We start from the raw sequence: 17,654 nt of genomic DNA on the forward strand, positions 1-17,654 counted from the left end.
CCTCAGCTGGTGCAAATTAGCATGGCACTACTGCCCCTAAAGAGACTACACTAATTTATGCCAACTGAGGATCTCGCCTATCAATCTGCAATTCACCAGCAATGTTTGTACTAGCCGGGTGGTTGCCTGTTAACATGCTAAAAGAAATAAAAACTTAAAGCCCATCATCCTGATAGTAAAGTAAAAATCTCTCCTGTAACTACTGATTTGTAGCATGGTAATCTAAGATCAGGGCCCCTTTGTGCCAGGTGCTGTACACACACGTAGTATCATACAGACCCTGTCCTGAAGAATGTGCAATTCAAATAAACAAGACAAAGGACAAGATGATAAACAGAGGCATAGAGAAGTGAAGTTAATTGCTCAAAGTTGAAGAGCAGGTCAGTGGCCGAGCTGGAAATAAACCCCAAGTATCCTACATGCCAACCCAGTGCTCTGTCCACTAGACAATACTGCCTCTCACATTTTCTTCATGAGAAGAAGGGTAATATTTTCAAAAAAAACACTTAAGTGTCTTAGGAGTCTAAGTCCAATTTTCAGTTGGAACATACTCCTAAGTACATAAGTCACTTTTGAAAAATAGACTTAGGGCTTGTGTACATGGCAAGTTTCTGAGCAGGAAGCCAGGGTCTGAATCTATAGTACATCACCTTTCCACACAGTAATGTCCCATGTGGATGCTGCTTAAGCTGCACTCAGGGACTTCCAATGCACCGTAGCAGAATCTATCTGTGATGTTACTGTGCGGCAAGCTGGTGCATTGTAGAGTCACAACTTGCCTTGCCATACAGTAACTCATCATGTCAACAAGCATTTAGACTCTAAGTCACTCAGGTGCTTTTGAAAATTTTACCCCAAGTGTAGTAGGAGTTTGATACCATTTTCTATTGTGAAGTGACGAGAGACTATATCCTGACTTCGCAAAGGGAAATGAATCCAATAGTCTATGGTGTCTTTTCCATTTCTAGCAATTATGCTCTTCTGATATCACTGTGACACAGAGGCCTGTTGATGGTTTAATATTCTGTGTCAGCAACTCCTATCAGGCCTGACAAACTCACTGCTCTTAAGACATTACTGTCACAGTATTTATCCATAACGAGTGTCTTGTACGGTATCAAAGGAAAGCATGTAACACACTGGTCATTAATATCATTGTGAAACATATGTACTGTGACAGACCCAGGCCAGTGGGGTACAGGAGTCTGGTAGAGGACAAATATACTGGTCACTGGATGAGTAGTTTTCTGTTCCCTGAGTGACCAGAGCAGGGACTGCACTAGAGTAATCAGGAACCTGCTAGAACCAATTAAAGCAGACAGGCTGATTAGAACACCTGCAGCCAATCAAGGCAGGCTAATCAGGGCACCTGGGTTTAAAAAGGAGCTCACTCCAGTCAGGTGTGGGGGGAAGCAGAGAGAGCGAGAGCGAGCTGGGAGCAAGAGGCGAAAGGAGCAGAGAGTGAGAGGGTGTGCTGCTGGAGGACTAAGGAGTACAAGTGTCATCAGACACCAGGAGGAAGGTCCTGTGGTGAGGATAAAGAAGGTGTTTGGAGGAGGCCATGGGGAAGTAGCCCAGGGAGTTGTAGCTCTCATGCAGCTGTTACAGGAGGCACTATAGACAGCTGCAATCCACAGGGCCCTGGGCTGGAACCCGGAGTAGAGGGTGGGCCTGGGTTCCCCCCAAACCTCCTGATCAGACACAGGAGGAGTTGACCCAGACTGTGGGGAAGATCACTGAGGTGAGCAAATCTACCAACAAGCGCAGAACCCACCAAGGTAGAGGAAGAACTTTGTCACAGTACTAACACTATGTGAGAATTATGGATACTTACTGATATTATGCTTTAAAATCTGTAACCTTACAAGAGGAGAAACAGGTTTGCTCCCAGACAAGAGGGAGGGTAATTATTTCCCTGCCACTCATGTAAATTGAGGATTGTGAAATCAATACAAAGGAAGCCACACTGGCATGTAAGTCAACATGAAAAGCCAGGTTGACAGAGGGATGAGAAATCAGCATGAGAGGCCAATGTTACCAGGAATAACTTTGTCTCTGCAATCAAATCAATGAGTTTTGGGTAAATATAAGGTGAAACAAAAAGATATTTTGTTATCCATTTCACTGAGGAACATTCCTGGTAGAGGAGAATGATTCATGAAAAATCTGGATCATGGTTTAACTGAAAACTCCAGAAAGACTCTGAGGGTGAGAAACGGTTTTAGTCAAAGGATTGTAGTTTGTTAAGTTAAGCTTTAGTCACTAGCACGCATGTTATCCTTTTGTTTTATTTGTACCTGTAGCAGGGTGCAGGTGAAAGGCACCTAATTAGCCCCTGCTCAGCCAGCCCCAATCAAGGGAAATAGATTGGGGCTGGGGAGAAGGCTGGTGCTTGGCCTTTAGAATGGGCTGCACCTGTGGGCCTGAGGCTTCAAGGGCTATATAGACTGGCTGGCAGCCAGAAGAAGGGAGAATGGCCAGGGGAAGGTCAGTCTCCAGGCCGAGGGCAGACTCGGGGTAAGAGAGGAGATTGTCAGGCCGGCAAGCTCCGTAAATAGTATCACTGGTGGTGGGAGAACTTGTGTAAATAAAGCCACGGGTGCTGCAGAAAGAAAAGCCTCTCTGTGCTTTATTGGGGCGGAAGAGGGGCAGGTGGAGGACCCTGTTACAGTAACCATTTCCTGTTTCTATTATCTTTCCTTAGTATCACTTAAGTCTCTTTTCTTTGTTAATAAACTTATTCTTGATTTTAATGTGAATTCTTCTCAGTGCTGTAATATTGAAGTGTGACTCCTTACCTGAGCTAGCGGGCTGGTGTGTATACCGCCTCGTTAAAGAAAGCAAACTTGGTAATTTATGTAAGTGTCCAGTACCAGAGGCTGGACACTGCAGTGGAAATCCCTATCAGGGGGCTGGGATCTACGGCGCATCAAATGTTAACTGCAAAGCAAAGGGAAGACTGGCAGAGTTTTGGATAAGATTGTTTGGATGGCGAACAGACCCAGGCTGACAAGGAGCTGTCACTTAGTTAAGCTGCAGCAAGTCTCTTTTTTGCTAAGATAGAGGGGTAACAGTCACCCATAATCCTGTGTGACCTGAGAAAGCATCACAGTCACTACTTCATAGACAGCTAGAGAAATACTGGATATGAATTTCCAAAGTGTCTAAGTAACTTAAAAGCCTAAGTCCCATTTTCAAAGGTGCACGAGTCAGTTAAGCCATAATTGCACTAGGAAAAAGGAATGTTTTTTAGCCTCAGGACCCCAAGTTCTATAGATTTCTATGGGACTTAGGCTCCTAATAAGTCAGGTGCTTTTGAAAATTTTACCCACTATCAAGGATAAGGTCCTAGCTGAGGATCTGGTCTTAAGTTTTACTCTACAGGATGAATATCTCTGTGGTAATGTCAGAGTTCAGAAGCAGTCAAAGCCAAAACTGGGATATAGGGAGGATTTATAGTACAGAAAGTAGATCTGGACTTGTGCTACATTAGAGCAAGTGAGATAGTTATAGTTATTTAAAGTCTCTGTTCTTAACTCCTTATTTAATTCAGCTGTTAAACTTGATGCTATACTCATGTGCTAAAGGATCTCCTTTTTACGACTTTTCCCTTAAACATAGATAGTGTGTTAATATTGGATTCATTTCATTTTTTGTTATTGTATTTAAAGACGCTTATTACAATTTTATTGCTGTTAAATGACCTTATTCTCCTTCTGATTATTTTACAAGGCACTAGACAGTTGGTTGTAGATGCTATGTTATTATGGGTGCCAGGTGGTAGAATTAGGCTGGACAGAAATGGTGCTCTCCTGTCAATTGTCCTCTGAAATATCTGTGAGTTAGTCTGTATGGCAGGGTTGACCTAGTGCCTCTGCTGCCCTGGGAGAGAGTGCATTATACCACTACGTAAAGGGACAGAGATTAAAAAGCTTTCAGTAGTGGATTTTTACTAGCTAGATGAAAGGCTCAGGATTAAAATAATACTTTCTATGTAGCACTGACATTCTTTCACTTTTTCACCATAGACGTGGCTGCATTTTGCTGATGGGCAAAATAATCCTTATATAGTTTGTATTACATCTTAAGGATCCTTCAGGATGCTATATAATGAACCTAACAATCTTTAATGTATACACCTTCACAATACCCCTGGCAGGTAGGGACATGTTATCATAGAATATCAGAGTTGGAAGGACCTCAGGAGGTCATCTAGTCCAACCCCCTGCTCAAAGCAGGACCAATCCCCAACTAAATCATCCCAGCCAGGGCTTTGTTAAGCCTGACCTTAAAAACCTCTAAGGAAGGAGATTCCACCACCTCCCTAGGTAACCCATTCCAGTGCTTCACTACCCTCCTAGTGAAAAAGTTTTTCCTAATATCCAACCTAAACCTCCCCCACTGCAACCTGAGACCATTACTCCTTGTTCTGTCATTGGGTACCACTGAGAACAGATTAGAACCATCCTTTTTGGAACCCCCTTTCGAGTAGTTGAAAGCAGCTATCAAATCCCCCCTCATTCTTCTCTTCTGCAGACTAAACAATCCCAGTTCCCTCAGCCTATCCTCATAAGTCATGTGCTCCATCCCCCTAATCATTTTTGTTGCCCTCTGCTGGATTCATTCCAGTTTTTCCACATCCTCCTTGTAGTGTGGGGCCCAAAACTGGACACAGTATTCCAGATGAGGCCTCACCAATGTCGAATAGAGAAGAATGATCACATCCCTCGATCTGCTGGTAATGCCCCTACTTATACAGCCCAAAATGCCATTAGCCTTCTTGGCAACAACGGCACACTGTTGACTCATATTCAGCTTCTCGTAAACCCTAGGTCCTTTTCTGCAGAACTGCTTCCTAGACATTAGGTCCCTAGTTGGTAACAGTGAATAGGACTCTGCACTTGTCCTTGTTGAACCTCCTCAGGTTTCTTTTGGCCCAGTCCTCTAATTTGTCTAGGTGCCTCTGTATCCTATCCCTACCCTCCAGGGTATCTACCACTCCTCCAAGTTTAGTGTCATCTGCAAACTTGCTGAGAGTGCAGTCCACGCCATCCTCCAGATCATTAATAAAGATATTGAACAAAACTGGCCCTAAGACCAACCCTTGGGGCACTCCACTTGAAACCGGCTGCCAACTAGACATGGAGCCGTTGATCACTACCTGTTGAGCCCGACGATCTAGCCAGCTTTCTATCCACCTTATAGTCCAATTATCCAGCCCATACTACTTTAACTTGCTGGCAAGAATACTGTGGGAGACCATATCAAAAGCTTTGCTAAAGTCAAGGAATAACACATCCATTGCTTTCCCCTCATCCACAGACCCAGTTATCTCCTCATAGAAGGCAATTAGGTTAGTCAGGCATGACTTGCCCTTGGTGAATCCATGCTGACTGTTCCTGATCACTTTCCTCTCCTCTAAGTGCTTCAGAATTGATTCCTTGAGGACCTGCTCCATGATTTTTCCAGGGACTGAGGTGAGGCTGACTGGCCTGTAGTTCCCTGGATCCTCCTTCTTCCCTTTTTTAAAGATGGCCACTACAATAGCCTTTTTCCAGTCATCCGGGACCTCTCCCGTTCACCATGAGTTTTCAAAGATAATGGCCAATGGCTCTGCAATCACATCCGCCAACTCCTTTCGCACCCTCGGATGCAGTGCATCCGGCCCCATGGACTTGTGCTCATCCAGTTTTTCTAAATAGTCCCAAACCACTTCTTTCTCCACAGAGCGCTGGTCACCTTCTCCCCATACTGTGCTGCCCAGAGCAGCAGTCTGGGAGCTGACCTTGTTTGTGAAGACAGAGGCAAACAAAGCATTGAGTACATTAGCTTTTTCCACATCCTCTGTCACAAAGTTGCCTCCCTCATTCAGTAAGGAGCCCACACTTTCCCTGACCCTCTTCTTGTTGCTAACATACCTGAAGAAAACCTTCTTGTTACTCTTAACATCCCTTGCTAGCTGCAACTCCAAGTGTGATTTGGCTTCCTGATTTCACTCCTGCATGCCTGAGCAATATTTTTATACTCCTCCCTGGTCATTTGTCCAATCTTCCACTTCTTGTAAGCTTCTTTTTTGTGTTTAAGATCAGCGAGGATTTCACTGTTAAGCCAAGCTGGTCATCTGCCATATTCTCCCTCCCCCATCACATCCTTTTTTTTTTAAACAGACAGGAAACTGAGGCCCTTAAACTAAGGTCAGGATTTTCAAAAGTGACTAGTGAGTTTGGCTGCCTCAGTTTTCAGTGCCTACAACAAAACTTTTCATATGGGCCCAATTTTCAGAAAGTGCTGGGCACCCACCCTCTGAAAATCGTGCCCCTTTATAGTACCTCAAGTTGAGCCACATCCCAAAATAAGGCCCTCAATATCACTAGTCACTTTCTGAAAATCTTGGCCTAAATAACTTGCCCAAAGTCACCCAGGTGACGGAGCCAGGCATTGAACCCCCTTCTCCTAAAGGCCCTGTTCTAGCAGTTGAGGTGTGAAAACCAAGGGAGGAGAAACTGGTTCTGTAATTGGTTTTCACACCTCAACTTCTAGAACAGGGTCTCATCCTTCCTGATTGAACTACCTCATTATCTCTAGCTTGCCTGCATATATATACCTGCCCCTGGAAATTTCCACTACATGCATCTGACGAAGTGGGTATTCACCCACGAAAGCTCATGCTCCAAAACGTCTGTTAGTCTATAAGGTGCCACAGGACTCTTTGCTGCTTTTGCAGATCCAGACTAACACGGCTACCTCTCTGATGTATGGATATGGTGATTGATTAATTGACTGACAGTGTCAATTCTTTAGTTGGCTTATAATTCTACTTTATCCATCCACCAATCAAATGTACATTTCCAAAGTGCTTTTCCATTCAAAGACCCTAGGCACTCTTCAAAACTAATATAACATCCAGTGCAAGAACCAATAATGTTCTTGAAAGGTAAATCCCATGATTATTATTACATTCATCGTTCCATCAAGGCATACATTCTAAACAACAAAGGGCTAAAATAATCCCCATTGCTTTGCTGGGAGCCAGTGAAACTCAACCGGGACTGTATTTTCATACATTTTTGCACAATAAGGATAGGAGCCTCTGGGTGGGACCATGATACTAAATAATAATAATGAGAGTGAGAACTGGGAGATGGGGTTAATACAGTGCAAGATTCAGACCTGATTAAATCTTGTAGTTGACCTGATGAATTCTGTATCAACTGCAGACATTGAAGAGAACAAGCTGCAAAATCTGCAAGTAACTATAGTAGTCAGGTTAGGAATGGAGTTTAAAATGAAGGCTAGACTGAGATCTCTGAAACCAGCCTAGAAACGGGAGATCCATGTCTGGCTAGATTCCTGAGGTGGTTGGAAGACACCTTAATTACATGATAATCTGGGTTCAAAGTAAGTTTAGAAGCCACAGTGATTCTGAGATCACAAACATTATTTGGAGGATAAAAAGAAATCCCACTGCCGGAAAACCTGAGACCTCTGCAACAGGGGAGCCAATCAATAGCAGCTCAGTTTTTGTCTCTGTTAAGTTTAAGAACATTTGAAGATATATGAAATTGAAGAATGTAAAGACAATTATGCAAAACACTCAGCTTCTTCCTAGAACCTTCAGAGACTGCATGCTAACGCAGAGTATCACATGCAATGAATATGAATATATATATATAGCCCAGGCAAAAGAGGAGACTGAATAGTGTTACTCACTGCAAAATGAAGAGATTCTTGTATTGCAGAAATGGCCTTATAATTCTCTCTTCCTTCCCAGGCTTCTTGTACCCGGGAATGTCATCCTTAAAAAGAAGCTCTTCTGCCCCAGATACAGATAACAACTCTGGAGCAAATATTCCAAGACAGAGACTATGCTCAGAAACTATAGTGATGAGCAGAGGATAAACTGATGAAAAGAAACATTCAATAATCACTGCATATACAGGTGAGGGGATCATACATCAAAGACAGTAAACACTTGAAGGATATATGGGAGAAGTCCAGATTGCCCTATTAAACAATGTCAATGTTATTTAAGTAGTTTGGAGGGCTGGAATCAAAGAAGTGGCAGCTCTGCAAAGTAAGAGCAAGCATAAGCCTTGCTTTGAGAGAGAATAATAATTCCTAGCTCTTTTTATCAGTAGATCTCAAAGCACTTTCCAAAGAAGGTCAGCATCATTATCCTGGTTTTTAACAAATGACGTCATTGCGGCATAGGAAGGTGAATTGACTTGCCCAAGATTTTCAGCCAAGCTAAGAATAGAATCCAGGTCTCCTAACTCCCACTTGACTGGTTTACCTACTAGGTCACCCAACTAGTCTGGTGTCGCAGATAATGCTGGGGGCTGGGGATCGGCAGAGCTGGATTCTAGTCCCAGCTCTTCCACTGACCTGCTGTGTGACCTGGGGCAAACCACTTCACTTCTCTGAGCCTGTATTTCTCTCCCCATCCTTTTGTTGTCTTGCCACCTTGAATAGCAAATTATTTATGGCAAGGATGGTCTCATGCTGTGTGTTTGTACAGTGACTAGCACAATAACGCCCCCCTCCCCCATACTGGTTAATGCCACGAGGCACCAGTGTAATACAGGACATGGCAAAGGGTAATTTTTTGTAACAACTTTACAATGACATCCTGACAGAAACTGCAACATAACACATAAAAAGAGTGTGAGTGGGATTCTCAAAAGAGCATAGCTTCCACTGTAATTCAAGTGGATTTGGGTGCCTAACTCCCTTAGGCTCCCTTGATAATCTCCAGTTGTACAATAAAGAACTGAGTAGCCTAGAATGGTTTCAGAGGATTTTCTCTCCACAATTCATTTTTTTAACCCAGAGCTACCCAAAGGAAACTTTAGGGACGAGATATAAACCAGAGTCATAAAATGTGTCCATTCCAAGATGCCCCTTTCCCCTGTAACTACAGGGTGAAGACACTGTAGATTTTTATTTGCTGGTGAAATCCAACAACAAGCAATTTTCTTCCTGCTTATAAGAAAGGTGGAGATGCACACTGTGAGTGCAAATGCGTGTCTCAGGCATTTAAAATTATGCATATGCAACCTAGGGACAACCTTTTGGTCTTCTGTCAAGTTTCCAATGCATCCAAAAGTGGCACAAAGTTTTGACACAATCACTGTTTTAACTTCAGGCCCTACATGCAGTGCATAGATCCTGCAAGGTGCTGACTGCAGTGTTGATTGCAACCTGAGCTCCCTTTGACTTCAATAGGCAACGAGGGCTCTCGGCAGCTCACAGAAGGCGTTCAGCGCCTCACTGGACCAGGCTAACTGTATATCAAAGTTCACCGGGCACGTAGGAGCTTCTGAGGCAAATCGCAGAGTATGTGTGTAGAGAGAGCAAGAAAGCAGTGCCCTCCCTCATGGGGCCTGCAATCATTTAGCGGATTATTTAATGTTGTGGAATGCAGCAAGGCTAGAGAGCATGGCTTACACCTTTCTGTGCAATTAAAGCACAGGACAGAAAACTCTGACAGGCCTCAAAGCCTTTCACACCGGTGAGCACAGTGAATTTCAGGGTTCACTTCAGAAGGCTGAAGAACAGACCTGTAGAGGGAATGAATGTGATGTGCTGAGGTGGAGCTCATCTGAATGCACCACATAGCGAGCTGTGCTGAACTTAAAGGCGAAAGCCCCCCACCTCCCCCACCAACCGCTGAAATAGGATTAGCTGGCTTCCTAAAGGAATAAATCTGTTGCTTTCATTCCTCTCTAGCCGTGCGCGCAATGAAAGTCTTGATAAATGAATGTGTTATAAACTTCCTACAAGAACCGCTGACTATACATCAAAGTTATGCACTTCAACCACCCCAGTCTCCGTGGGGGAAATGACTTTGGGACGGAACATGATCCTTTGCTGCCTGGAGCCAGCAGGGGTTGGGAACATTTCCGAAGCAGAGTTCTCAGCCCTGGGCGATGACGGTGGTGGGGCAAGAACACCTCGTTTGGGCTGACTCTAGAGCAGCACTGATGCAAGAAGCTGGACCCAGCCCTCTGTCCTCTCATACCTTCCACTAGAGGTAGGGATAGACCCAATGTAGAGATCCTATAGGTTGGTTCTCAGGGTGAGGCAACTGGCAAATCCAATTGCAGCAGAGGATCGAGCGCCATGCTCAGAAATGAGATTCTGCTGGGGGTCACACACGGCAACGTGCCCATGACGTCACCGGTAACAGGCCCATGAGTGAGGCCAGCAGGATGGGACCCTCTAATTATTCCCAGAGACTTGTTTGACTGGGTGGGGGAAGGACATGCCGGTTTGTTTACTATGGAACAGGAGCTTTTTCCCACGGCTTTCTCCTTGAAAAAGGTTGAAATTCAACCCGTTTTACGCCCAGCAAATGTCTCTAAAAACCCCTCAATGCACATAAACGAAGGGGGAGGACTGTTGATGAGAGCACTCACTAAGTATCTCCTCCTTGGCAACCCCTCAACGAGGTCTTCTGAGCAGCTGGCTCCGACGTGCCATCCCCAGAATGAAGACTCTGCTAAGGGGACGCAGGGAGGGGAAATCAAGAATCAAAACAAGGGTTAAAAAACAGGCTTTAAAAATGAACTGAGCAAACATTTGGCAGGATATTTTGCCTTTCTTTGGTGACTCTGGGACTGCAAGTGTGGGTGGAGGGGGAGTTCAAGGCTTGAGAGATCTTTTCCCAGCCAAGTGTCTGAGAGGCAGAGTCAGCGAGTGCAGTTTTCTTTGGTGCTTGGGACAGTGAGGGATTTACAATGCTGGCAAGGACCAGCAAATATTGTGCAAGCATCTTCCGGTCAGCTCTGCCAATACACCTCAAGCTGGACAAGTGATGGACTGGCTCCCAAATACTCTGGGGTTGGTGGCACATCCAAATATTTTTTTTAACAGGATCTGAATCCTTGAGGCCCCTGATTCCACATCATTCTCTTTCCCACAAACACCCTTAGCTGCCCAGTTTTTGTGTTTCCCTCATGGATGGAAAGACAGCCTGGCTTTCTGCCATCCCTCCATTCCTATTTCTGAATTCTCTTTGGAAGCCTCCTCTTCCCCTTCTGGCACCAGGAGTCTGAAACAAGAGGCTATCTCCTCCCGTCAGCTCACTGATCATATCCTAGTGGGACGCCGGACATCCTCACTCTCTTGAGTTGGTGCAATAGGGTCAGTTAGCCCCTTTTCTGAATCTTACTGATGATTCTCTTTCTAAAACTCTCTGCAGCCAGGGCTGTGAAATTCCCAACACTCCTCTAATCCCCTCTTCTCCTTTCCTTTAGGAGCACCATCATTTATACTGTAGTACCATCCAGAGGCCTCCTTCAAGATCAGGACCTTGTTGTGCTAGACACTGTCCAAAAGCACAAATACACTGGCCCAGCTCCACTGTCTAAAACCCCTGCGAGGGAGTTGTGTTCTTTTTAGTCAAACTGAACCTCAAAATATGTATTCTATGCATTTGTTGTCATTTTAAGTGCCCAGGAATCCAGTTCGACTGCCCTTCACCTGGTTCATCCCCCGCCCCCCGATTTCCTACAGCGATCTCTGTAGCTAGGGTAGAATTTTCCTATTTAACTAAAAGACAGGACAGGCTGCATCTCAGGCTTATTCCATTGGTGAAGTGGGAGATAATCAAGAGGGAAGTTTTTCTAAGGCACACAGAGTGATTAGGCACCCAGCTCCCATGGAAAGTTTCCCAGTGGCCCCATGCTGGCCTTTTATGTGGCTGTTTCATTACATTTTTCTTTCTCAGGAAGTTCTTCTTAGGTTCCTTCACTGCTCTCTCCCCTTCTTTCTTCAATGTATGTTCACACCCCTGATACCACTCAGCTCAACCTGTTACTTGTCCTCCTATTAATATGCATTCCTTATTTCTCACCCCCCCCCCCTTGTGCTTCTCCATTGTCCTTCAGTTCAAGGAACGGCTCTATTTTAGAGTCATATTCACCTACCTTCCACACAAGTGGGGTGTCAGATCAATTTTACTGCAGAAAATTATGTTCCTCAGAAACAGAAGAGTCATGGGTCCCAGGACAGAGAGACATTTACACTAAAAGAAGGTCTGCCACTCAATGGGAAATCTTCTGCATGGATAACCTTTCATGTAGTCCTCGTTTTGGCCTTAGAAAATTTAGGAGGGTGATGCCTGCAGAAAAGCTCCAAGATGATAAATTAACCAAAATGGTTGTAATCTAGGCAATGTATAATGCACAGGATGAAATGTCTTGCACTGGACTGGCAGAGTGCAGATACTTTAAACTGGAGCTAGAGAAAGAGGGAAAGGAAAAGGGTGGGCAAATGAATAAAGAAGCCCAAACCTTCCCAAAGGAGTAACATAAAGGGTATGTCTACACCGCAGTAAACAGCAGTGAAGATGAAGGAGCACAGGGTTCAGCAGAGGTTGTACAAGTCCACCTGGAACCCCGAGCACATGACTTGCATTGCTAGCCTGTGTCAGGCTCCATGTCATCATGATTTCACTGCTTCAGCTGGGCTAGCTAGGTTAAAGCTAGCACAAGTTTGCCTACCCGAGCAGCAGTCACACCTCCAGCTGCAGTGCAGACATACCCCAAAGCTGTAGTGACTCACTGGGTTAGTCAAGATGATGTCACATCCAGCTTAATTTGCAGAAAGAGCTTTAAGGGTACATCATGTGCCAGCCAAGATTTTCCTTATAGCAAGATGTTGTCACCGGAGCTGGAGACACTGGGAACGCGCTGAAGCATGCCAGAAATTGAACCCTGAATCAGCGATGCATCTGAACACACTCCAAAAGTTAGCCTCTTAGATCACGGACAACCAATGTGTGTCATAGGCTGAGATTCAGGAGGAGCTAGCTTTGACTGCTGATATACTTTGTTGAGTCTAAGCTTCAAAAATGCAATAGCACCATTCAAGGCATGAATAGAATTATTCATTGTCAGAAAAATATGGCACGCTCACCGTGTACTCAGAAGCCCCATGTCCATCCAACTTCTTATTTAGCTCTTCTCCTGTTGAAAACTGACTCAAGAGCCAGACCAACTTTCCAAGTGCTCAACAAACTACAGTCAGAGCCAGATTTTTAAAAGAACTCAGCACTAAAGTGGTTCAGAAAATAGAATTTCTGTCCTGTGGGAAATCCTGATATTTCAACGTTGGTTTTTGCCCCAGAATGGGATGAAACACACATACTGAAAATTTCCAAAAAGTTCCCAAAAATGTTGCTCGGGAAATGCCTAAGTCAAATGTTTTGTTTATAATTGTCCTATTTAAAAAAATTAGAGCATTTCACCAAAATTGACATTTTTTCTCCTTCCAAAAATTTTGATTTCAATTGAATCCCATATTTTGGCTGGAAACATTTTGTGTTGAATCACTTCTGCTCATCTCCACCTAAATAAGGGCCACCTTTTCAAAAGTGTTCAGGTCCTAGCAGTGCCTAGGGCAACGCTTATGGACTGCATTTTCAAAAGAGCTCTAGAAAATCTGATTCAAGATAACAATTTGGTGACAATCTGTTTCTCTGCGTTTTCCAGCTCTTTCACAACTTGCTTTCAAGAATAGAAAATAATTCATTCAGGAGGTTGAGCAACTGCAGGTACTGGTTCCTCCATATGCACGTACAACACAGTAATCTTCTATTCAGCCCAAGCCTTGAAATAAGAAAGCAGAGTTCTGGACAAGCCTATTGATCAGGATTCCTGTAACTATCCCTTTGAAACACAAATCAACTTTTTTCTTTTTTTTTTTAAGATCTCAGTATGTGCTGTGGTTCCGTTGCAATGTGTACTATCTAAATCCAATCCAACATCTTGGCAGTGGAACAGCTAAGCAGACATCCTCCTGAGCCAGCTATAACGTAAAGGATCGCCAAGTATGTTTCCCCTTTGAATTTACAGTAATAATAGTTTTCAGCTTTCTCTGCTGTTAGGAGAGCTGTTCTGGATCCATGGGCAGAGATATTCCTACCTACAGGTACTGTGACAACTCCACTTTGGGCACGAGTGTTTTGTGAAGGGTGTTGTCCAGGACATTCGTGAATATGTCCGTTTCCACAGTGAATGATGCTGTGACACTCTCACTGGCATACAGCTAAGGTTAAGGCCTGTCTTCATCCCTGCTGCTGCTCTGGTTGGACTCCCAGCCTTTAGACCCCGAACCTGATTCTGTTCTGGTCTGTCCATGCTCAGATCAAGATCAGGAGGGGTAGAAGCACCCATGGGTCCTGAGGCCTGTCACTGGATAGCTTCCTGGCATAGATTATTAGTGCTCTGATCTTTCCCAGCTTCTAAGAGCACCCAGGTTTTTTCTAGCAACCAGGAATCACTGCTGGGGCAGAGGGAGCATATCCTGGCCATGCCTCCACCCCTGGATAACAAGGGAAGGAAGCTACTGTAGCTCTCCACCATCTAAGGGTCCCCCTTCCAAGAAGAGGATACAGTGGGAGCTGGATTCACCAACATTAGGGCCATTCTGCACTGAAGTTACTTGTGCAAAGTGACCCTAACTGACCTGGGAATCAGGGTTGAGAGGTAACTCCAAGGAAGTCAATGTATGATTGGTAGAGAGTAGAATTGGGCCAATGACTGTTATTGGATGTTTGTGATCTTTGGTCAAGGGAAATTTTTCCTGTGAACAAGTACTTGTGAATTTAACTACACTAATAATAGACACTGGAGAGTGAATCTCCATTGCCTTGCACCTGGGGCTGGAACCACAGCTTCACCAAGACTGCTGAGAAATGCACCATGGGTATTAAGAAGTTTAAAGGGACAGAAGAGAATTTATTGGGCATAGCAGAATCTGCAGATGGCACAGGGCTAGAGTAGTAGGGGCTCCTGGGCCATTCTGTCATCCTTCAGGTGCAGGGTTTCTGGTTGGGGGGAAAAGGGAATGGCCAGGTCATCTATGTCCTAGTGATGCTTGGCTGCCAGATGGCAGTTTAGGGAGATGTCACAACATCGATTAGCTCTGGACCTACCTACTTGGCTGTGTGGCAAAAAGCCACCTTTGCACACATCCCTCATGAGCTGAGAAGGATGGAAGAAAGGCTGGACTCCAACATCTGGCCTCTTGAGCCATTTACACCTGTGTGACTGGAGAGCAACACACTATCACCAGCATCAAGTGAAAAACGCAATTGTAGCATTTTTACACTTGCTTTGAACAGACAATTCGAGGCAGTGGAGAACCAGGTCCTGTGGGTTTTCTTTTTCCTTCTTTCTACATGTGCAATATAGTAACTCTTATCCCTGCTAACAGGCGAGCCCCAGGCGGTGCCTCAGAGGGGACACGGGAAGAATACAATGCACAAACAACACAGACTGGACCCATTCCATTTTCCTTTTGTTTCCTCGAAAGCCTCAGTTCCTTCTTCTGTCCACACACATTTCACTTCCGCTCGTAACAATGCAGACACTGAATAAAGTCAAAAAGATTCTGCCATAATAGTGTCATGTTGCCAAAAATGATCTCAGCTCATATCTTCTCAGTAAAAATGGGACTGTCCTCTCCTATACCCATCTGATTGTGGAAGAAATGTTTCCTTATTAAGCCTAAATCCATAGTTTTGGCATTATTTTTCCTCCAAGATTTTCAGAGTTTCTTAAATGTTCCTCTTCATCTCTCTCGCTATGTCTTCCAAATAACAAATACCACCATTTAACTCTGTTGAACTTGGAATATTACACCATGACTATTGTTTATATTACAGTCAGACCTATTGGCCCCAACTGAGATTAGGACCCCATTGTGCTTGATGCTCCAAAAAGCTTAGGCCCAGATCCTTGAAGATACCGAGGCACCTAAATATGTTTGAGGATCTGGGCCTTACACCACACAACAGGTGGAAGAAAAGAAATATTATTTTCCAGGCCCTGTTGAATTTGCCACGGAGTTCCCCCTTTGCTGCAGAATTGTGCTTCCAGACTCTCAGTTTTCATTGAAAAAAAAATAAAAAGTTTCTAGCGCCTGTGGTTGTAAAGACAACCTTGAAAATGTAGTAAATTGATGCAGTTGCATCTGCCTGAGCCTGCAGACAGCTTAAAACAATAGTTGTGAGCTATCCCATTCATCTCACCCGGGGCATCAGGTCATGTGGGATTCTGCAGCAGCTGAGCTCTCCATGTGGCGGCAGCCAGGTGGATCCATATTTGGCTTTTTTCTCCTGCCCTGCTGAGACCTACCTGCAGCTGCCTCTTTCTCTCCCGATTCCCCCGCCCCCACACACAGAGGAAGTAACTGTGCACCATGCACTGTTCCATGAGCCCGGCAGCAGGAGGAGCCAGAAGCACGAGGAGTTTAGGAGATGAACAGCTGAAACTGTCTACAAACTCCCTCCTTCCCTGGTGCACATGGGGAAAACAGACCCTGACCAATGCCAGTCGGACAACATTGTGGGAACCAAGGCCTGGGGAGCTGAGTCAGCTGGAGAGCCTGGAGGAAAACTCCTCCATCAATAATTACATTGCTGAAGTGTATGTCAACGCGCACCTTCATCTATGAGCCAAAGCTACGCGTGTTTGTGGGGAAGATGGTAATGAAGGGCACTTCCTGGAGAGAGATTGAAGTAATCTTGCTGTAGAGTTTAGGGTTTGTGCCACAGTATACATGGAATGCGGATGAGTATCTCCATGCTACAAAAGGGAAACTGAGGCACACAGATTTATGTGGCTTGCCCAAGGTCACACAGGAAGTCAGTGACCGAGCCAAATATAGAATCTCCCATTTTCCAGTCCCAGACCTAGTGCCTTGACATAAGACCATCCTTCCTCTCCAACATGTACTGTGTTGTGGTTTAACCTTTCACTTCCCCAGTTGGTCTTTTATGTATGTTCAGAGCTGAGATAGGTTCATGCCGCATAATTCAGACTTGTGTTCAGTTCTGGATTTGAAACACCCTTAGAGGTCAAGGTTGTTTGGAGCTGGGCTTCCAGCTCAGGCTCAAATCTAGGTCTTAGTGATGAAGGCCCAGATCCTCAAAAGGTACGTAGGCACCTAACTACCTTTGAAGTCAGTGGGAGTTAGTCACCAAAATACTTCGAGGCCGTGAGCCACAGTATTTCAAACTCTGATGCTAGTGCCACCTGCTGGCATGCTTAAGACACATCTAGTTCTGGGAACTTCACCTCTTCTGTGGCTTGTGGCTTTGGAATGGGATAGTGATCCATATTCAGCTGGGAATTTATGGTGACTTTATGGTTCCCACAAATGCTTCACTGCCATCATATTTTGGAAGGCATACAATTACTGCAGCTCATTTGCTGAGTTAAAAGCTGAAGCCCTGCCGCACAGGACTGCACCCCGGGGCCCTGAGCTCCAGCACCCAGAGCTGAAGCCGAAGCCTGAGCAACTTAGCTTTGTTGTGTCCCTTGTGGCATGGAGCCCTGGGCAATGGCCCTGCTTCCCACCCCTTAACACTGGCCCTAGCTTTTATATGGAGAAAAACAGTTGTTGTGGCATAGGTGGGCCATGGAGTTTTTATAGCATGTTGGGACATGGAGGAGCTCAGAAAGAAAAAGGTTGAGAACCCCTGGTCTCAGGTACTTTATATGTTCCCCACCAGTGTAGAATCTGAGTGCCTTGGAGATCTGAATGTATTTATTCTAACAGCACTCCTGTGAGATAGGTTATTCCTTTGATCCCCATTGTATTGATGGGAATCTGAGTCACAGAGAGACTAAGGCCCAGATCCT

Source organism: Gopherus flavomarginatus, chromosome 17, assembly GCF_025201925.1.
Source record: "Gopherus flavomarginatus isolate rGopFla2 chromosome 17, rGopFla2.mat.asm, whole genome shotgun sequence".
NCBI lineage: Eukaryota > Metazoa > Chordata > Testudines > Testudinidae > Gopherus > Gopherus flavomarginatus.